Raw genomic sequence first — 22,200 nt, 5'->3', positions numbered from 1 at the left:
TTCCCAGAAAGATCTAGAAACCCCTAGAAACTGCCAGAAGTCTCTAGGCTTGTCTATCAATGCAGTGTACTAGAATGCTTTAGTCACCTGATGTGCCCTTGAAGGGGACGCAGGCCCAGCCCTGTTTCCACGCACTAAATTAAACCAGAGCAGCAAAGCAGTAGAGCGTGTTCCAGTGTCCTAGGAGGGATCCTGGAGGGTGCAGCCTTTTCTGTTTTCTGATCTGTAAAATGGTGTGATGTCAGCACTGACCTCACAGGCCACCATGAGGACTAAATAACGGGAACCATGTAAAATGCTTGGCTTCATATCCTCCACGTAGCATATGTTTAATAACAATCGGTGACTCAGTGGGTAAAGAATCTGCCTCCAACTCAGGAGACATGGGTTCGATCCCTGGGTCAGGAAGATCCCCTGGAGAAGGAAATGGCACTCCAGTGTTCTGGCCTGAGAAATCCCACGGACAGAAGAGCCTGGCGGGCTACAGTCCATGGGGTCGCAAGAGTCGGACACCACTTAGTGACTAAGCCACCTTGATGATGGCAAAGATGAAGGCTAAGAAGAAACTGCGCTTTGCAGTTAGAAGACAAGTCCCTCCTACAGGCCACTCAGTTGCCTGGCTGCCCCTGGCCAGGGCCTTTGCAGCTCCACGCCTCTACCCACTGAAGCATCCACAGAGCCAACAGTGCCCCCTACAGGTCTTGGCCTGCAGAGACCGTCTGACACATGGCTGGCTGCCTCTGGGAGCAGAGGGTTAAAATGCACAGGGACCGTTCCCTTGCAAGGAGAAGGTTCCTGGGAGTTCTTCGGGAAGTCAGGTTTCATCTCCAAAGGCAGCATTCCTAGAATGAACAGCTGCCTGGCCTCGTCCCACTCCTCTGTCCTCTTGCTCTCGAGCTTCTGAAGCCTGCTGGGTTCAGCACAGACGTTGGGCTGGGGGACAAAAGACCTGGGTTCAAGGAAAGCTCAGCCACTGGCTGGCTCTGTAACCTCAGACAAGACCTCTGACCTTCCCAGGCCTCTTTCCTAGAGAACTTCCAAAGTTCCATCCAACTGCCACGCTCAGAAATCCCTGAACTCTGTCAAGCCTCTAGCCAGGAGTTCGAGATGTACGTAGCAGTGGAGCAAGGTGCTCTGGGGGCCCCAGCGGCTCATCCAGAGAGGTGATTATCTAGCAGATCGCCCCTGGCTCTGTCCTGCCAGCCCAGTCCCAGTGGCCGCTCTGTTCCTTGGGGCTGTGTGTTTGGGCAGCTTCACGTCCACACCTGTCCGGTTCCCTCTGGTTTGTGTGCAAGCCGGACCAGCCTGTTAGTTTTTATCTGGTATTTTTCAGGGTCACCTTATGCGTGGAGTTTGTGATGAAGCCTTCGAGCGATACTTCCCAACTGAAGCAAATTTGCCTTCTAGAACAGCCCAAGAAAAGGTCGTGGCTGTGGAGTCTGTATTGCTCTGTCGCAGACATTAAAGGAGCAGCTTGCCACAAAAAGGACTGTCTGCTTGGCGGCCACTCACCCCTGCCAGCCTCCTCCTGCTTCCTGCTCTGATGGTGTGGGTATGAATCCTCTTCTCGCTGCAGGGAAGATAAACTCACCGTCTTTGGAGCTACAGGTAAACCACTGATTACAGCTACCCTCCACCCAGGCCACTGCACCCTGTGATTAAAATAACTGCTGTAGGGACTTAGAGAATGAACTTATGGTTGCCGGGGAGGGGACGGAGGTAAGGGGGAAGGAATAGTTAGGAAGTTATAAGTCTGCTCTATTTAAAATGGACAAGCAACAAGGACCTCCTGTGGAGCACAGGGAACTCTGCTCCAAGGTATGTGGCAGCCTGGATGAAAGAGGAGTCTGGGCGAGAATGTATATGTGCATATGTATGGCTGAGTCCCTTTGCTGTCACCTGAAACTGTCACAACATCGGTGATCAGCTATGTGCATATGTGATCATTTGCTTCAGCTGTGTCCAACTCTCTGCAATCCTGTGAACTGAGGCCTCCAGGCTCCTCTGTCCATGGGACTCTCCAGGCAGGAATACTGGAGTGGGTTGCCATGCCCTCCTTCGGGGGATCTTCCCAACCCAGGGATCAAACCCATGTCTCCTGTACCTCTGAATTCTTTATCCTCTGAGCCACCTGGGAAGCCCTGTTAATCAGCTATACTCCAATACAAAATACAAAGTTTAAAAAAATGTCTGCTGTGAGGCTTGGGGGAGGCTTACAGAAGGGATAACTGTACACCAACCTTTTTCCCTGGGGACAGTTCTCTTTATTTGCCCCACGATGATCCAAAGAGTGTGCAAATAGTTGGCGGGGGGGGGGGGGGTGGATCTTAGAAAGTCAATGTACTAAATTGTTTTCAGTGGTTATTTCCTGGGACAGGGACCTGGATGCTACTGGAGATGTGAATTTTCCATTCTTAATTTATACAAATATTTTAAAGTGGTTGCTTTTTTTTCCCCTATGTTTCACGTTAACAAAAAATTGAGCACCTTCCCTAAGGGAAATGCGTATGTTGAAATGTCTTAATTTCATCTTGATGCAAATTAAGGCAGAGACAAGAAAGCGCAGGTGTACTGAGCCCAGGCAGTGGTGGGATTTGGTGGGATTTGGTGGTGGGGAGGGACGGGGTGGAAAGGAAGAAGAAGATAACCCCTCACATCTGGCTTCCAGCATCCCTGAAGACTTGGTATTTGATCAATTTTGTGGGCTTCTATAAGGAACATTTCTCATCAGTACTCCAAGTCTGTCTTTGTTTAGTTGACTTACTATCCTCATCTCGCTCCTGAAGGGGTTTATTGCCACCTCATCCTCAGTCACTCTGCATAGATTTGAATTTCACAAATGAAATCTATAGCTGGGGAAGGCTATTATTCCCTTTGCTAAGCTGCACTGTCTGCATCCCTTTGCGGGAGTTGTGGGACTTCTGAGATGGTTTGTTCGGGGGTCCCTCTGTTATGGGGGGTGGGGAGTGAGACAATCACCCAACAGTGACTCTCCGCGAGCTGAAATTGACGTCTGCAACACATGGTGTGAGAAAAGATCCCGACTGAGAAAAAGAAAAGTATAACCTCATGTCTCAGAAGAGGAAGAAACTGCTGCTAACCTAATTGGCTCACATCTGAGCTCTTGAGAGCAGGGACTTGAGAGCAAAGAAAGCGCCCCGTGTCTTAGCATCGCAGCCGAGACCCAGCAGCCAGCTCCCGCCCCGGCTGCTTCGGGGTCAAGGATGGAGACACACAGCTTGGCTAAAGCCAGGTCACCTTGAGGAAGTATCACTTCAGAACTGTCAAGAAGAGCCTGGAAACTGTCAGAGGCTCTCACATCCCTGGCACTGGAAAATCTTGACTCCTCGCATGACAGCAAAGCTCAGGGGCGTGCCATTTTCAGACAGTTCTTGGCAAGATGCCTCTGGATATTACAGTTCTTGCAGGAGCAGACAGCCAAGAGGGCAAGGCGAACGCCAGCCCTGGTGGCACCGTGTCTTCATTTAGGGAAGACACTTCTCTGATCATTTCCTGCAAGACCTTGAGCCAAATTGTATGAGGCCAGCATACACTTTTTCTTCCTTTCACTTTTTATTACAAGAAATGACAAGTATATACAAATAGACTAGTGCAACCAACCCCCCATGTACCCATCATGCACCTTCAACGACAATCAATATCTCGTTTTTCTTATTTCATTTATTCCTCTTTCCACTCAACACCTCTCAATTATTTTTTTTTTAGTTTTTTAGAAAAAAATTAATAATGCATTGACATGCACAGGACTTTGCTCTACATTTTGACAATAGAATATGTTCGTATAACCTGCAGAAGAAGAAAAGTTATTTTCGATCTTCTTAGGGTCTTTGGCTGGGTCTGAAAATGAAGCTGATAAAGATGAATTGACAAGAGAAACATGTATACATTTTATTGAATTTTCACATGTACGTGGGAGCCTTCACAAGGAAGTCAAGACCCAAGGAAGTAATCAGAGCAGAAAGTCCTTTTTAGACAAAAGACTATATATTTATGAAGCACTGACAAGACAAAGGGTTTTGAGTTAGGGTAGTAATTGTTGAAGAAGCAACTAAGAAGATAAGGGTTGTTTTAAAGAGGTTTGTTTGTACAGATTTCTTGGACCCAGATTCCTAATCTCTGGGGATAAGAATGTCTCCCTTCCACCTTAAAATATTCAGTATGCCCAGGTGCAATATTTTGGGTTAGCAGATCCTGAGCTCCATCAAACCCATCTTCTTATTATAATATATCAGGTTGGCCAAAAAGTTTGTTCGAGTTTTTCCGTACCATGGTCCAAAAACCCCAAACGAACTTTTTGGCCAACCCAATAAAATATGTCCATCTTACTAGAACGAGCTGTAATGCCTCTTCCCAGTTAATACCCCCAACTCCCATCATGCAACCATCATCCTGATTTTTTCACCATAGACTTGTTTCACCTATTCTAGAAATTCACAGAAGTATGACCACACAGTGTATACCCTTTTGTGTCTGAATTCTTTTTATCTGCATGACTTTGGTGCGATTCTGTTATGTCATTACAAGTATGATCAGCTCATTCCTTTTATTTCCCTGTAGTTTTCAATTGTGTGGATATTTCACTCCTGTGCATCCATCCTCCTGTGGTATCCTTCCCAGTTTTCGTTGTTATTAATGGAACTGCAGCAAACAATTAGGTGAAAATTTTTGTGAACATATGTTTTCATTTCTCTGAGATAAACAGCTAGGAGCAGACTTATGGGGTCAAAGGATAGGTATACCAATTAACTTGCTAAAAATTTGTCAAAAGTTTCTCTAAAGTAGCTTTTTAATAACATTTTACATCCCCACAAATCATGCATGAGACATTTGGTTGACCTACATACTCATCAATATTTGATGTTGACAGTCTTTCTGTGTTAGCCTGTCTAACGGGATTTGAGTGGGTGTGTTGTGTATCTCATTGAAGTTTTAATTTACCTTTACCTGATGACCAACAAATGCTCAACACTTTTACATCTGCTTATTGGCTTCCTTTGTAAAGGGTCTCTTAAAATCTTTTGACCATTTTGTATTGCTCGCTTGTCTTTTCATTACTGAGTTGTAGATGTTTATGATATAGCCTAAATCTGAGTCCTTAATCAGATATATGTTTCATGGATGCTTTCTCCCGGTTGGTGGCCTGAATTTAATTTTGTTAAGGGTATCTTTTGATGAGGAGGAGTTTTTACTTTTGAGAAAGGCTAATTTCTCAGTTTTTCTTTTAAAAAATTTTTGTTTATTTTTGGCTGCTCTGGGTCTTTATTGGTTTGCACAGGCTTTCTCTACTTGTGGCGAGGAGGGCCTGCTCTTCACTGCAGTGTTCGGGCTTCAGTGATGGGAGTACACGGGCTTAGCTGCTCCGAGGCATGTGGAATCTGCCCAGACCAGGGATTGAACCCGTGTCCCCTATGTTGGTAGGCATATTCTTATCCACTGTGCCACCAAAGGAAGTTCATCATTTTTTTCTTCCATGGTGATTATTTTCTGTGTCCTGTCTAAAAATTCTTGACCTCCCCTAGGTTGCAAAGATACCCTCACTTTTTCTCTAGAAGTTATCTACCGTTAGCTTTTATATTTAATTCCGTCACTACTCTCCTGCTAATTGCTGTGTACTGTGTGAGGTAGGGATTGAGATTCTTTTTTTCCCCGTGTGTATATCAAGTTGTTCCAAAAGCATTTGTTCAAAAGATTCTCCTTCCTTCCTCGAAATATTTTGGTGCCCTTGTCAAAAATCAATTGCTCATGGAAGTGTAAGTCTATTTCTGGCCTCACTATTCTGTTTCGTTGACCTTCGTCTATTATTATGCAACACAACACTGTTTTGATGACTTTATAGTGAGTTTTGAATTTAAGAAGTGCATGTTTTTCAGAGGCTTTGTTCTTATTTCAAGATTTACTGGATATTTTAGGTCCTTTGTTTTTTTATATGAATCTTAGAAGCATATTAGCAATTTCTCTTTGTAAAAAAGTCTAAAATTTTGATTGAGATTGTATTGAAACTCTAATTTAAGGAAAATTTACATCTTAATTCTGGTGACTCATCTAACCCTCCAGCATGGTATATCTCTCCTTTCATTTACAACAGAAATCATCATTGTTGTAGAAATTACAAAACACGTGGCAGAAATTATGTTATAATTACAGAATCTGTCATTTATCCCAGCAGTATGTTGTACGTTTATATGTAAAGGCCTTGCAGATGTTTTGGTAAATTTAGTCCTGCTATGGACTAAATCATGTACCCCTCCCAACACCACCACCACTGCGAACTTTATATAGTGAAGCCCTAACTCTCAATGTGATTATTGTTGGCAAGAGAGTTTTTAGAAGGAAACTAAGGTTAAATGAGGGCTTCCCTGGTGGCTCAGTGGTAAAGAACCCACTTTGCCAGTGCAGGAGACATTGGTCTGATACCTGGGTCAGGAAGATCCCCTGGAGGAGGAAAAGGCAACCCACTCCAGGAGTCTTGCCTGGGACATCCCGTGGACAGAGGGGTGTGGTGGGCTACAGTCCATGGGGTCACAAAGTGTAGGACATGACTTAGCGACTGAATAACAACTACAAGGTTATCTGAAGTGAGGTTGCTCAGTCGTGTCCGACTCTTCGCGACCCCATGGACTGTAGCCTACCAGGCTCCTCTGTCCGTGAGATTTTCTGAGCAAGAGTACTGGTTGCCCTTTCCTTCTCCAGAGGATCTTCCCGACCCAGGGATCAAAACCGGGTCTCACACTTTGTAGGCAGATGCTTTACCATCTGAGCCACCAGGGAAGTCCAACTACAAGGTTAAATGAAGCCAAAGATTACAGTCCTACTCTGATAGAATCGGTGGCCTAATAAGAAGAGGAATAGGTTCTTCCCCCTGCCCCAGTGGCATGCATGCACCACGGAAATGCCAAGTGCGTATACATGGAGAAAGTGGCCATCTGCAAGTCAGAAAGAGATCTTTTCCCAGAACCCAACCTTGCTGGCACCCTGCTCTGGGATTTCCAGCCTCCAGGACCATGAGAAGATGAATGTCTATTGTTTAAACTGCCTAGCCTGTGGTATTTTGTTATGGGAGCCCAAGCAGACTAATGAAATTCCTAAATGCTTTATATTTTTAAGACTATTATAAATGGAATTTTAAAACTTAATTTTCTAATTGTTTCTACTATTCTATTAAAAAAATACAATTCACTTTATTATATTGACCTTGTAGCCTGAAGCCATATTGCATGCATGCTTAGTCTCTCTTGTCTGATTCTTTGCAATCCCTTGGACTATAGCCTGCCAGGCTCCTCTGTCCGTGGAATGTTCCAGCCAAGAATACTGGAGGAGGAGTTTGCCATTTCCTCCTCCAGGGGATCTTCCCGACCCAGGGAAGAGACTCCTGCACTGGCAGGTGAATTCTTTACCAGTGAGCCACCTGGGAAACCATGTTAAATGCACTTAATAGTATTTTTTAGGTTCCACGTGTCAGTGACAGCATACAGTGTTTGCCTTTGTCTGACTTATTTCACATAGCATAATAACCTCCAGGGTCATCTGTATTGTTGCAAATGGCAAAATTTCATTTTTTTTTTATGGCTGAGTAAAATACAATTATGTGTGTGTGTGTGTGTGTGTGTGTGTATGTATGTGTGTGTATGTGTGTGTGTGTGTGTCTACCTTATCCATTCATCCATTGATGGACACCTAGGTTGCCTCCATATCTTGGTTATTATAGATAATGCTGCTATGACCATTGGGGTGCATGCATCTTTTTGAATTTGTGGTTTTGTTTTTTGGCTATATATCTGGGTCATACGGTAGTTCTGTTCTGGTTTTTTGAGGAATCTCCATACTGTTTTCCATAGTGGCGGGACCAACCGTGTAGGAGGGTGCCCTCATCCCCACATCCTCACCAACATTCTTTGTGTTCTTTTAACCAGCTGAGCCACCAGGGAAGCCCTTTTGGGTTCTTTTTGATGATAGCCATTCTGGTAGGTATGAGGTGAAGGCTCACAGTGGTTTTGATGTGCGTTTCCCTGATGATTAGCGATGTTGACCATCTTTTCATGTGCCTTTGGCTACATTAATTAATTTTTGAATGTTAAACAATCTCACATTCCTGGAATAAATTCTTCTTGGTTATGATGCATTAGTCTTTTTATTTGTTGCAAGATTCAACTGGCTAATATTTTGTTATGGATTTTTACATCTATGTTCATGAGGAATATTGGTCTATATTTTTTCTTGTATTAGCTTTGTCAAATTTCAGTATCAGGGTTATATTGGCCTCATGAAATGAGCTGGAACATTTTCTTTCTCCCTCTATTATAAACAATAAATTTATCAACGTCCTCTCTTCATAAGGAAAATAGTGTAGGTAAAATTAGCCTTGGTGTTTGATAGAATTAGCCAGTGAAACCATCTGAGCCTGGAGTTCCTTTGTGTGAAGTTTCCTGATAACAAATTTAATTTCTTGGAAGTTAAGATGTCCTATTTCACCTGATGTCAGTTTTCATTAAGTCGTGTTTTTAAAGAAATTAGTCCATTTCATCTAATTTGTCAAATATTTTAGAACAAAGTTGCTTACAATACCCCTTATTATCCCTTACATGTTGAAGAGTCTATAGTGATGGCCCTTTTTGTGTTCCTAACATAGCAATTTATATTTTCCCGTCTTTTTTCTTGATCAGTCTTTCTAGAGGTATACAACTTTATTTATGTTTTCAAATAACCACCTTTTGACTGTATTTTTTTGTTTATTTTCTACTTCTATGAGTTCTGCTCCTTTGATTGCCTCCCTTGTGCTTACTTTGGTTTCAGTTTGCTTGTCTTTTTCTAGCTTTTTAATGTAAAAATTTAGAATATTTATTTTAAACTTTTATTACTTTATACTATAATTCCTTAGAGCTACAAATTTTTTGTAAGCATCGATTTAGCTGCATTTCACACATTTTGATATATTAAAGTTTTATTTTTACCTTGATATGTTTTCTAATTTCCTTTGTGTGTGTGTGTGTGTGTGTGTGCGCGCGCGCGCGTGTGTGTGTGAAATGCATGGGTTATTGAGAAATGTTTAATTTCCAAATCTGCAGACTCTTACTCATGTTCTTGATTTCTAATTTAATTCCATTGTGTCAGAGAATATATTCTGTAAGATTCCAATCTTTTAAAATTATGGAGAGTTGTCCTGTGGGCTACCATATGTCTTTCGACTATTTTACGTACATTTGGAAAGAATGTGTATTCTACAGTTGTTGCATGTATAGCTCTACAAATATCATTAGGTTGAGAATAATTGATAACATCTTTCAAATATTTTATTTTCTTACTGATTTATCTTTCATTAACCGTTCTACAAGTAGTGAGGCAAGGGCGCTAAAGTCTCTAAGAGACTGGATTTCTCTAGTTCTCCTTTTAGTTCTGTCAGCTTTTTGGTGTGTGACTTTGGAACCCTGTTACTAGATTCACACACACTTTAAATTGTTCTGTCTTCTTCATACTTGGGCTCTCTTAATGTTATGAAATGTCTCTCATCTCTGGTGATATCCCTTTGTCTTAAAGTCTTATTTGTCAAACATTAATATAGCTATCCCAGCTCTTTTTTGGGGGGCACACTGCATGGCATGTGGGATCTTAGTTCCCCAACCAGGGATCGAACGCACACCCTCTATAGTGGAAGCATGGAGTCTCAGCCACTGGACCCCCCAAACTTCTACACTCCAGCTTTCTTATAGTTTAGCATTTGCATGGCATGTCATTTTTCATCATTTTACTTTTACCCTGTTTATGTCTTTGTATTTAAAATCCATGTCTTATAAATGTATAGTGGGTCTTATTGTTTTTATTCAGTTTGATAATCTCTGCTTTTTAGAATGAGTGTTTGTAGTTGTTAGTCATGTTCTACTCTTTGCGATCCCATGAACTGCAGCACAGCAGGCTTCCCTGTCCTTCATTGTCTCCCGGAGTTTGCACACATTCATGTCCTTTGAGTTAGTAGTGCTATCCAACCATCTCATCCTCTGTCATCCCCTTCTCCTCCTGCCTTCAATCTTTCTCAGCATCAGGGTCTTTTCCACTGAGTCAACTCTTGGCATCAGGTGGCCAAAGTATTGGAGCTTCAGCTTCAGTGTCAGTCCTTCCAATGTATACTCAGGGTTGATTTCCTTTAGTATTGACTGTAAGTCAATTTATTTTGTAATAAAGTTATTGATATGATTGAATTTAATCTGCCATCTTGCTATTTGCCTTCTATGTTCTCATTTGTTTTCTTCCTCTGATCCTCCTTTCATGCCTTCCTTTGTGCTAATATGTTTTACTATTCGACTTTGATTCCAACTTTGGCTTTTTAGAGCTGTCGTCTATAATATTTGGGCTTCCCTTGTGGCTCAGCTGGTAAAGAATCTGCCCGCAATGCGGGAGAACTGAGTTGGAAAGATACCCTGGAGAAGGGGAAGGCTACCCACTCCAATATTCTGGCCTGGAGAATTCCATGGACTGTATAGTCCTTGGGGTCACCAAGAGTCAGACACGACTGAGTGACTTTCACTTCCACTTTCTATAATATTCACCTATTAACTCACCAGTCTACTTAGAGTTAGTATTTTAGCACTTCACATAAACCATAGGAACTTTAAAACTGTATAGTCTCGTTGCCCCTCCACCTTTGTGTTACTTTTGCCACATATATTACTTCTATGTTTAAAAATACTCACAATATATTTTTCAAAAATATTTATTTATTTGGCTGTACTGGGTCTTAATTTCGACATATGGGATCTAGTTCCCTGAGCAGGGATTGAGCCTGGGCCCCCTTCATTGGGAGCTCAGAGTCTTACTCACTGGACCACCAGGAAAGTCCAGACAATATAGTTTTATGAGTTTTGCTTTAAATAGTCATATGCATTTTTGTCTGTATTTTAAAGAAATAGATAAAATATACAAGGCCACACCACTTTCCAGGTGGTGCCTGGCAGGCTACAGTCCGTGGGGTCAAAGAGAGTCAGAAAAGACTAGCGACTGAGCACATGCGCACAGAACATTATACACATGTGTAAGACTGTGTGCTTAGCTTATTCCTTTATTCCTTTCTGCTGATTTATCATCTGAAGTCATTTGATTTCAGCCTAAAAAATTACCTTTAGCATTTCTTGTCGTACAAGTCTGCCGGAAATTCTCTCAGTTTTTATTTTTAAATGTCTTAATCTTTAGTTTTGAGGGCTAACTTAACTGGGTATAGAATTCTATGTGTTGGGAGTTTTTCTGAATTTTAAAGTTACTGTTTTCCTGTCTTCTGGCTTCTGTTTGCTCTGATGAGAAGTCAGCCATCAAAGTATTTCTTAATAGAATGTGCTATTTCTCCCTGAGTGCTTTCAAGCTGTTCCCTTTATCTTTGGATTTCAGTTGTTTGATTATAACGCGCCGCAGCAGACTTCTCCATATATGTATCCTGCTCGGAGCTCGTGACCTTACTGGATTTGCAAATTAATGCCTTTCACAAAATTTAGGGAGATTTTAGTTAATAATTCTGCAAATACGTTTCTGCCTAACTTTCTGCCTCCTCTCCTTCTGGTAGTCTAATTACCCATATTTTTAGCTTGATATCGTCCCATAGGTTTATGAGGTTCTGCTCATTTTTCTACCATTTTTTCCTCTTTATTCTTCTCATTGAATAATTTCTATTGATCTGTCTTCAAATCCACTGGCTCTTCTTCCATCTCTGATCAACTACTAAATGATTCAAGGAATTCTTTCATTTCAGTTATGTATATTTTGGAGGTAGAACTGCAGTACAATTCAGTAGTACAGTACAATACAGTAGTCAGTATATGTCTATTTAAATTAAAATCAATTAATAAAATTAAATAAAATTAAAATTCAATTCCTTCTTCACAATAGTCACATTTCCTATGCTCAATAGCTAAGTTGATTAGTGGCTTCAGTGTTAGACAGTGCAGGTACAGAACATTTTCGTCACTACAAAGAGGTCTATTGGACAGAGTTGCTTTCACATTTCCACTTGGATCCTTTTATAGTTTATATTTCCTTACTGAGATTTCCTATCTTTTACAATGGAAATATTTTCCTTTAAGTCTTGGAATAAATTCATAACAGGTGCTTTAAATTCCTTTGTACTTGCAACACCTGGATCACCATGGGCCCGGTTTCTACTGAACATTTTTTCCCCTTAAATATAAGTAACATTTTCCTCTTTCTTCATCTGTCTAGTGATTTTTTATTGGATACTGGTAAGTTTTAATGATACATTGTAGGAGGACTGGAGCCCATTTTTTTTTCTCTGTGAATTTATTCTAGCAGGTAATTAAGCTGGCTGGACTCAAACTCCAAAGTTCATCTTGTCTTTGAACAGCAGCAACTGAAATCTCTACTTGGTTCCTTCAGCTTCCAGCTGCTCCTTCTTGCCCCCTGGGGCACAGAGTTTCCCTCCTCCCCCCGATTACATACACCTTAGAAGTGCCTAGAATTCAGGTGGAGAATTTAGGTGGATCTTATATGTAAATTGCAGCCATGAAATTAAAAGACACTTACTCCTTGGAAGGAAAGTTATGACCAACCTAGACAGCATATTAAAAAGCAGAGACACTCTATGGGAGAAGGCAAGGGTAGGATGATCTGAGAGAACAGCATCGAAAAATCAAGTGTGAAACAGATCGCCAGTCCAGGTTGGATGCATGAGACAAGTGCTCAGGGCTGGTGCACTGGGATGACCCAGAGGGATGGGATGGGGAGGGAGGTGGGAGGGGGGTTCAGGATGGGGAACACATGTACATCCATGGCTGAATCATGTCAATGTGTGGCAAAAACCACTACAATATTGTAAAGTAATTAGCCTCCAACTAATAAAAATAATTGGGGAAAAAATAAATAAAAATTCCTCTATCTTGAAAAAAAAAAAAGCAGAGACATTACTTTGTCAACAAAGGTCTGGCTAGTCAAGGCTATGGTTTTTCCAGTGGTCACGTATGGATGTGAGAGTTGGACTATAAAGAAGGCTGAGCACCAAAGAACTGATGCTTTTGAACTGTGGTGTTGGAGAAGACTCTTGACAGTCCCTTGGACTGCAAGGAGATCCAACCAGTCCATCCTAAAGGAGATCAGTCCTGGGTGTTCATTGGAAGGACTGATGCTGAAGCTGAAACTCCAATACTTTGGCCACCTGATGCGAAGAGCTGACTCATTGGAAAAGACCCTGATGCTGGGAAAGATTGAGGGCAGGAGAAGAAGGGGATGACAGAGGATGAGATGGTTGGATGGCATCACCGACTCAGTGGACATGAGTTTGAGTAAACTCCAGCAGTTGGTGATGGAGAGGGAGGCCTGGCATGGGGTCGCAAAGAGTCGGACACGACTGAGCAACTGAACTGAACTATATGTAAATTTGAGGGCTCACTTTCTCTACAGCACCCCTCCTTCAAGAATTCCGCCCCCCAAACTTTTTGACTTTCTTCCAGCCCTGAACTCTGTTCTCCAACACATTAAGCAAGCACAGCTATGGCTTTCTGCCACTTCAATGTACGCACACATATGGGAGTTCTGGGTAAAAATCTATGATGAGAAAACAGCTATTTTTAGCTGCTGCCTAGACATTTTATAGTATGACAACCCTGCTCACACCCAGAGTCTGGACATTTAGATAAGGACCTGAGCTTAGGATTCCTGCCTCAAGTTCCTGCTTTGCTTTTGCTGGGGGACCTTTTAAAATAACCACTTAAGAGTTGAGTCTGAAAAAAGTTAGTGACCTCTGCCCCCGACCATCTTATAAGTAATAGATGCTTGCTACCCTGCTCTCTGTCTCCTGCTTACTCATGCCCAGAGACAGAACTGCCCTTCCCCCAGCTCACTGTGTCCCTGCCCCTCATTCTGGGATCTTTAAGCAGTAAATGTTATGACTTTTCTTCCTTTGCATGGGTACAGTAAAACCACACCTTCAACCAAAATGACCCTGTGATTTTTAATTCTGCAAAGTGGGAGCTTGGATGCTGAGGAAGCTCCCCACCAACCCTGTGTGGGAGGCCTGTGCCTCCTCATCTGGCCATCATCTGCATCTTGGTTTAATACACCAGCCTCAGGCCTCCCTTCTCAAAGCCTCAAACTTATACAAGTCACCCATGGAGTTACTTTCAAGCAGAGATGCCTCCCCAATTTCTATTTTTTAATTGCTCTTCTGTACCTTCTTATGGTTCCTCCAGGTTTCATAAGTGTTGTCTGTGGAAGGGTTACTTTACCAAGTTATGACACAGTTCCCAGAAGCCAGAGCTCCCACCATTCATTTTCCCCACAGCATCACTTCACTCCATTTGCATTGTTGAAGATTTGACCTTGGGGCATATGGCTTTAGGGGGGAAAGCTTCCGTTTGTTCTCTGTCCCAGGGAGGAAACTCAAAGGCTAGTCTCATGTTAACCACCAGAATCCAAAGTGATAATACTCCTGGGTTACGTTACTAACAGTCTCCAAGGAATGCAGACTATCTAAGAAGAACCAGCACAATCCTATCTAGACCTAACTTTCTTTCAATCCTTTTGAAAATGAAAATTTATTTTTTTCCTCTCAGGAAAAAAAAAATGATAGAGCTTGAACATCTAACAGCTTCACTATCATCATCCACTAAACAGAATTCTCCTTCAACCACCTACACATACCAGGAGGTTACATTCATACAGAAATCTAACAACACAGCGATAATCTTACAGTAGACACACATGTGGTTGTAGAGAAATCACACAACCTAATGGGAAAGCATGAATGTGGAGTCCAGTCCCACCATCTTTTAGCTGTGTGGCCTTGGGAAATTTTTTTAACCTCCCTAAGACACACCTTTCTCTCATCTGTGTGTGCCTGCTCAGTCACCCGGTTGTGTCCGACTCTTTGTGACCCCATGGGCTGTAGCCCACCAGGCTCCTCTGTCCACGGAATTTTCCAGCCAAAAATACTGGAGTGGATTGCCATTTCCTTCTCCACATCATCTGGTAAAGTTAGAATAATAATAATCTTCCTTGTAGGGCTGTTATGAGAGTTAAATGATAATGCACGAAAAGTGCCTCCTACAATACAGATGACAGAGGCTCTCAAGAATTCTATTTCCCATCCCATTCCTTCATCTCTCTTTATAGCATCCCCAGAGTCTCTACAACCAGCCACATGAAGTCCAGTTTAAGGTAAGGTCTTATCAGCAGTGAGAGCTTTCCCAAATTTATCCACAGCTTATCACAGATAATGGTTCTCTAAATGTTTGTAAATCATGTAGAAAGACCCTGAGCATGGCATCTTCAATTTAGAATTTCTGAGTGCTACTTCAGCTTCCTAGGGCTTTCCAGGTGGTGCAGTGGTAAAGAATCCACCTGCCAATGCCCCTGCCAGAGACAGGATTTTGATCCCTGGGTTGGGAAGATCCCCTGGAGCAGAAAGTGGCAACCAACCCCAGTGTTCTTGCCTGGGAAATCCCATGGACAGTGGAGCCTGGCCGGCTACAGTCTACGGGGTCACAAAGAGTCGGACACAACTGAGCAACTGAGCACACGATTCAGGAAACACTCATTTGCTTATGGTTTCATGGAAATTCTGCTTCCTGTGATTCCTGAACATTTCAATGAAGTTCTCCAGTTTGGGGGAATCCTCTGATGAATAAGTCTCTTTGAATGATCTAGTATCCAGATGAGAGAGGAAAACTATGACGTCATAGTTTCCAACGTCACCTCCTTAGTCTAGAGCATCAAGGCTGCTGCTCTCCATCCTTCCTAAGACGGAATTCTTGCAAACCTGGCTGCACGGCTCCCAAAACCAGACAAAAGCTTCCAGCTTTCCTGGGGCTTTTCATTGCTTTCAACTACATCTTCCCTAAAAGGCAATCACATGGAGTCGCTTTAGTGTATTTGGGAAAAGTCCTTCCACAGCGTCGGGTCCACCGTGAACATCTCCTTCCCAGGATGTCGAGCAGTTATTGACTTCTTGGTTTGTGCTAGCTGATTGCAATGTTCTGTTTCTTATACCAACAGCTTGCCTAAAGCGTCAGAACCTCGCTCATCCACAGCGCACAAGGTGGCCCCGAGGCTCCAATTAGTCAGCACTCAAGAACAATGTCATCGCAGGAAGGAACAGTGCATAGGCTGCCGGAGAGCCCTCCGTCTGTCTTCACAAGAGTCAAGTTGCTATCTGTGTGGGGCTGTCTCTACAAAGTGTTCTTGCCACAAGACTCCTGGGGGGATTTCTCTCTAATGATGAGTCTTCTTCCCCCATGAAAGAGACTGCTGTTCACTGTTTAGAACTAAAACTCCACCGTTTGCCAGTAAGTGCCAAGAGGCAGGCCTGAATCATGATGGACTACCTAGCTGCCCACTCAGGCATATCAGGCTGTGTGCATCCACAGAAAGTTATCACCCTGATTCATTCATTCATTGAAAGTCTATCTGAGTGCTGGATCTAGGGAGACAGCGGACGACAAGGCTACAAGAATTGATTAGGTGACCTTGCTGAGGACAGGAACCAGGATTGACTGAGTGGGGGCTTTTCATAGAAGACCCATTACATGTTAACACTACATCCAAACTATAGTACATATACATCTTCTCTAATCCGTACCACACATTATCCAGATGAAGACACCAAGCTTGCACGGGTCTCAAGAAGCAGGACAAGGACTTTCCCGGTGGTTCCAGAGGATAACAATTTGTCTGCCAATGCAGGGGACATGGGTCCAACCCCTGATCCAAGGAAGTTCCACATGCTGCAGGGCAAATAAGCCCAGGTCCCACAGCTACTGAGCCTGCACTGCAGAGCCTGCAAACTGAAACTACTGAGCCTGCGTGCCCTAGAGCCCGTGCTCTGCAACAAGAGGAGCCACCGCAGTAAGCCTGGGCACCGCAACTAGAGAGTCGCCCCGGCTTGCTTCACCGAGAGAAAGCCCTCCCTGCAACGAGGACCCAGCACGGCCAAAAAAACAAATGAAAATAAATAAAAGCACCAGAGCTGGGATCCAAACCTCAGTGGAAGTGTATCCCTAACCCACACGCCTGCCTGACACATTCCAGAACCAGACACGGAGGCTATTCGTAGCATCACAGACTGAAGTTCCCACCAGCCTTTTCATCTATAGAAGGGAGCCCCGGGATGTGAGGGCGATCTGGTTGCGACATCTGTCACCCCATTGATTGCCAGGGTTGATTCGGCTGATCTGGCTGGCTAGGCGGGTGTCCCCTTCCTCCCTCACCGCTCCATGTGCGTCCCTCCCGAAGCTGTGCGCTCGGTCGAAGAGGACGACCATCCCCGATAGAGGAGGACCGGTCTTCGGTCAAGGGTATACGAGTAGCTGCGCTCCCCTGCTAGAACCTCCAAACAAGCTCTCAAGAAGGGAGCCCCGGAGTACCTGCGCCAATTTAAAGAGGGTGTGATGGGGTAGGAGCTAGGAGAATGGGACCAATCTGCCTGCATCTAGTTCCTGGTTCTACACGTTAACTTGCAGCCTCTCTGTGCCCGAGTTGCCTCATTGGTAAAGTGGCTCTTGTCCGCTCATGAGTGCACGCTAAGTCGCTTCAGTTGTGTCCGACTCTTTGTGACCCCATGGACTGTAGCCGTCCAGGCTCCTCTGCCCATGGGATTCTCCAGGCAAGAATGCTGGAGTGGATTGCCACTTCCTTCTTTAGAGGATCATCCCAACTCAAGGATTGAACCCGTGTCTTCTGCATTGGCAGAAGGATTCTTTACCACTGTGCCACCAGGGAAGCCCATCTAAATGTAAATATCTCCAAATGCCATCATTTTGGGCTTAGGGCTTCCACATAGCAAGCTGAAGGGACACAGTCAGCCTATAGTAATGACTGGAGCATATTAAGAGATTAGTAAACGTTAGCTCCCCCTGCGAGGTATGTGAAGGCTGCATAAGAATCCTCTGGGCCACTTTGTTGGTCCAAGACCATTACACAGCAGGGCAAGGAATGACCCATCTGCCAGAGAGCATGAGGTCATGGTTTATCAGAATTAGCCTTTATTTTGCATTTGTGGGGTGAGGTATTTTCTGGGGAAGTTAGTCCACCACTTTTTGCAGCCTTAAAGGATGACTTTTAAGCTTCTTAAGGCTGCTTCTTCCTTCCCTACTTCCTTTCCTGTGGCTCAGAGCCTTGGCCAGTGAGGTCATCTCTGGTTGGGGTGCATGTCCTCCTCCCCGCATGAGCCCCAAACCTGAGAACACTGACTCTTCCAAGCCGTTTGGCAGCCCTGGTTGATTTTATCACAGTTGTAACTCTCTGGAATAGCTGCCATTAAGCTACAGCTAGTAGTGCAAAGCTGGTACTATTGTGTCTACCGCTGTGTTTTCATAAATTTCTATGGGCACTTATTGAGTGCCTACTGTGTGTGTCCTATGGATGCCTACTGAGTTTTCTATCTCCACCACCTACCACCATCCACACCATCACAGCAAACATGCCTCATTATCATCTCCGAATGGAAAGCTTGCCCCATGGTTCCAGAGGAGAGGTCCCTGTCCTTCCCATTCCGGTGTCTGCTCTCTCTCCAGCAGTCTCCGCTCAGCCTAGAGACAAAACCTTCAGGGACAAGCCCCCTGGTCTCACACCTTGGTAAGCTGACCTCCCTCCACCCATGTCCCACTCTGTTCTTCATTCCCCAATGCCCTGCAGCCACCCTTAAACGCATCCAGATTCATAATCTTCTTTGGTTTTTTAAGCATTCTGTATTGCTGTTCCCATCCCTACCTCTCTGATCTTTCTGTATCTCTGAGTTTCTTCTCTCTCGAACACTCTCTTGGACCCCTTCTCTGGTCATCGGTCTTGCCCCACCTCCATAAGTCTATCACACAACTCTGAAAAACAATTATTTCCATAGCCTAACTCCCCATCTCCAGCCTCAGCAGACTCAGGCTCCCAGACAGGTAGCTCTTGAACTCCAGATTCACGGATGAGTTACTGACAGGTGTCTACTCCAACCTGAGCCTAGGGACTTGCAAATGGAGAAGAAATTTCAAGTGGTGGTTCTGCTCTGGATCACATTTTTGCTTTGAAAAGACAACAGGTCTGGTCTGGATGCCCAAGTAGTGAGTTATCACCCTCCACTCCTGTAATTTCCATCAAGCTGATTTCAAGTGGGTTTACGTATTGTCTCTGCTACTGCCAAAAACACCGCAGGGCTCTCAAGCGTAGACAGTAGGTATGCAGGCGCACTCCTGCACACGTGGGTGCCCGCAACCACCCCATCATTTTCCCAGGCTTATTTTGCAGTGGTATGAAAGAGTGCAAAGAATTTCTAAGTCAGTTGTATTCTTTGCTGTTATTATTAGTTGTAGTGCGTTGAAGAGGGACAAACAATGGAGCTTGTTCTGTCGCCTCTCCAGTCCTAGAGATTTATTTTCGAGAACTATTTTTCTTTTTTTTTTTTTATGTTACTGTGTTGAAAGGACTCAAGAAAGACTAATTACTCTCCTCTCTCTTTCAGCTGAGCATAAAGCTGGATCTGACGGTGAGCCTGAGTGATATGCTACGGGGTGGTGTTTTTGTGATTGGGGAATCTCCTGAGTCTTTGCATGTGTCTTTGGAAAATTGTGGGCATCACGCCCAGCACCCACGTCCAAGGTGGCGATCAGGCCCTAAGTGACAGCATTAGATGCCCATGTGGATGATGGCACAGAAGGACCCTCCATCTCCCATCTTCCCAATTTCCCCTTGACCCATGAATTGTTCTATTTGGTGCAGAAATAGTACTCTCCATTCTCAAAACCAGGCATAGTCTTGTGTTAAAACCCACTCTTCTGCTTCTGATTGAGTCTTTGTGCCCCAGGACTGAGGGGTGAGGACCCTCGGGAGCAGCCTAGAAGACCAGCCTCTGCCGGCGGATGGTCCTGGCCCCACCCCCAATTCCCAGCCCAAAGTCACCCCTGCCGCTCCTTCTCTAGACTCTGTAGTGATCCCGTCCAAATACGTGGTTTCACTCAGAAACTCTCCAGCTCTCACACTGCTCCGCACGGCCACGGAGCACATGATGCATTCACAAAGCCCAGGTCCTTAGTTCGCAAGTACCAAAGCTGAGCCTGAGATCCCCGTGGAAGAATTTCTTAGCTGGATGAATCCTTAAAGGTCAAGCATAGATAGAAATTTCCTAGATGGAAGCTCAGAGGATACTTATAGCCATGGCAGAACTACTGGTTTGAAACGATTCCCTAGTGGCTCAGTGGTAAAGAATCCATCTGCAATGCAGGAGATGCAGGTGACTTGGGTTTCATCCCTGGATCTGGAAGATCCCCTGGAGGAGGGCATGGCAACCCCCTCCAGTATTGTTACTGGGAAAATCCCGTGGACAGAGGAGCCTGGCGGGCTACAGTCCTGCTGCTGCTGCTGCTAAGTCACTTCAGTTGTGTCCGACTCTCTGCGACCCCATAGATGACAGCCCACCAGGTTCCCCCATCCCTGGGATTCTCCAGGCAAGAGTACTGGAGTGGGTTGCCATTGCCTTCTCCGGGGCTATGGTCCATGGGGTCGCAAAGAGTCAGACACGACTGCGCAGCTAAGTATGAGCAGCATGATCTGATTACAGTCCCGGAAGTTTCAAGGAGGAGCAGTAGGACTGCCCGCCCCTCCTGCTCCCTCCAGCCAGGCCTTGAGCTGCCTGGAGCCCATCAGGAGACAAACAGGGTGGGGTGGTCCAGGAGCTGGGAAAACACGTGTTCTAACTCCAGCTCCGGGAGCAGGCTGTGCAAGTCTGGGCCCAGCTCACCCCCTCTCTGAGCCTTTCACATTTGTAAAAGGTGGGAGTCGCACCAGATTACCTCTGGGGTTCCTACTGCTGCATGATTTTTATTATTTTCCATTTGTTTATTTTATCTTTGGCTGCACTGGCTCTTGGTTGCAGTACACAGGCTTTCTCTAGTTGCAGCTCTCAGGCTTAGTTGCCCTGCAGCATGTGAGATCTCAGCTCCCTGACCAGGGACGGAACCCGAGTCCTCTGCAGTGGAAGGTGGATTCTTAACCACCGGACTGCCAGAGAAGTTCCTGCATGACTTTTTACTTTTTAAAAAACTCCTCCATTTTGAGGAGCTCTGAGACACGACAGAAAGCATTTCCAAGGGGGCACACCTGAGTTTCCTCTAGAAATTTTCAAGAGGGAAAATATCCACCAATAGGAAAGGAGCAGCAAGAAATATTCTCGGAAGATGGGGCAAGGTTGTGACCTGGGGGTGGGGCTGGAACTGGGGCCCTGGACCACATACTCTCCTCTGGATCTCTGAACTAAGATCAGACATTTTCTACAAAACAGGCCACTGGACAGCAACTCGGCAACCCAGGGACGTGTTCCACTGCTTGCCTCAATGTTCTGTGATGGAGACACGAGGACGGTGTCCCCGCCTGCGTTTCACGGCTCTCGGAGTGGGAGGGGTCTAATCCCTGCACCCCTGAGAGGCAGGACTAACCGCAAGCTGGAGTGAAGAGGTGGCAAGACGAGAGTAGGAACGCCGGAATCACTTGAAAAGAACAAATAGATCAAAAACCACAAGCAACATCAGCAGGTCCCAGAGGGCAAGGCAAGCCCACAAATATCGATGCAGAAGCCGGTTGAGCAGTCCATCCAGGAAGGCCAGGAAATCAGGAAGCTGGCAGTCCCACCAAGGGCTATTCAGAGCCCCAGCCACGGCGGCCATCTCCGCTCATGCGGCTTTTTCTAATGGACGCGGAGCCTTCAAATCCCTTTTTCCGGGCCCCTCCGGGGGCTGTTAACACCATTTGCCAGCGAAAAAGTTCAGGAAGACATCTTCAGGGTTGAAACCAACTGTTCCGTGGCTCTCCTGCCCTGCTGCCTTCCATAACAGGAGGCAGGGAGTGGAGCCAGCTGGCCCACCGCCCCCTCCTCTCTACTCCGGCTCCCACAGGGGGGTCACCTGGCAGTGAATCAAGGAAAGACTCTTTAAAGAGAGAGAGCTTACCGCCTACCTGCCTCTCTGCAGCTGCCAAAACTGATATGGGAGCCCTGTGCTTGGCGGGTCAGTCTCAGCTGAAAACTATTAGGGTCGGCGGCTTTCCCTGTCCGACCTCCTTCCATCTCGGTGACTGGAAACTGGGAGGGGTCTTGGAGATCAATCCAACTCATTTCCCTGATGGTGAGCAGATAGAGAAGTTCTGGAATGAAAAGAGATGTATCCAGAGTCGTGCGGGCAAGAGAGCCAGAATAAGAAGCAAAATCTGCACAGGTGAGAA

At 44.8% G+C, this 22,200-nt stretch overlaps 1 protein-coding gene and 1 long non-coding RNA gene across 2 annotated transcripts in view; both read left to right on the top strand.

Moving 5' to 3' along the window:
- Positions 1 to 22,200, top strand: part of RPL38 (ribosomal protein L38) — a 362,189-nt gene that overhangs the window by 148,890 nt on the left and 191,099 nt on the right. The gene's annotated exons all lie outside the window — the stretch shown is intronic.
- Positions 1,340 to 16,439, top strand: LOC110124243 (uncharacterized). Its single transcript, XR_002309727.2, has 2 exons — positions 1,340 to 1,608; positions 16,003 to 16,439. It is a non-coding gene; the product is annotated as an uncharacterized lncRNA (long non-coding RNA).

The sequence above is a fragment of the Odocoileus virginianus genome, chromosome 17 (assembly GCF_023699985.2).
Source record: "Odocoileus virginianus isolate 20LAN1187 ecotype Illinois chromosome 17, Ovbor_1.2, whole genome shotgun sequence".
NCBI lineage: Eukaryota > Metazoa > Chordata > Mammalia > Artiodactyla > Cervidae > Odocoileus > Odocoileus virginianus.
The sequence above is the reverse complement of the archived record's forward strand: the minus strand, read 5'-3'. Positions and strand labels throughout refer to the sequence as shown.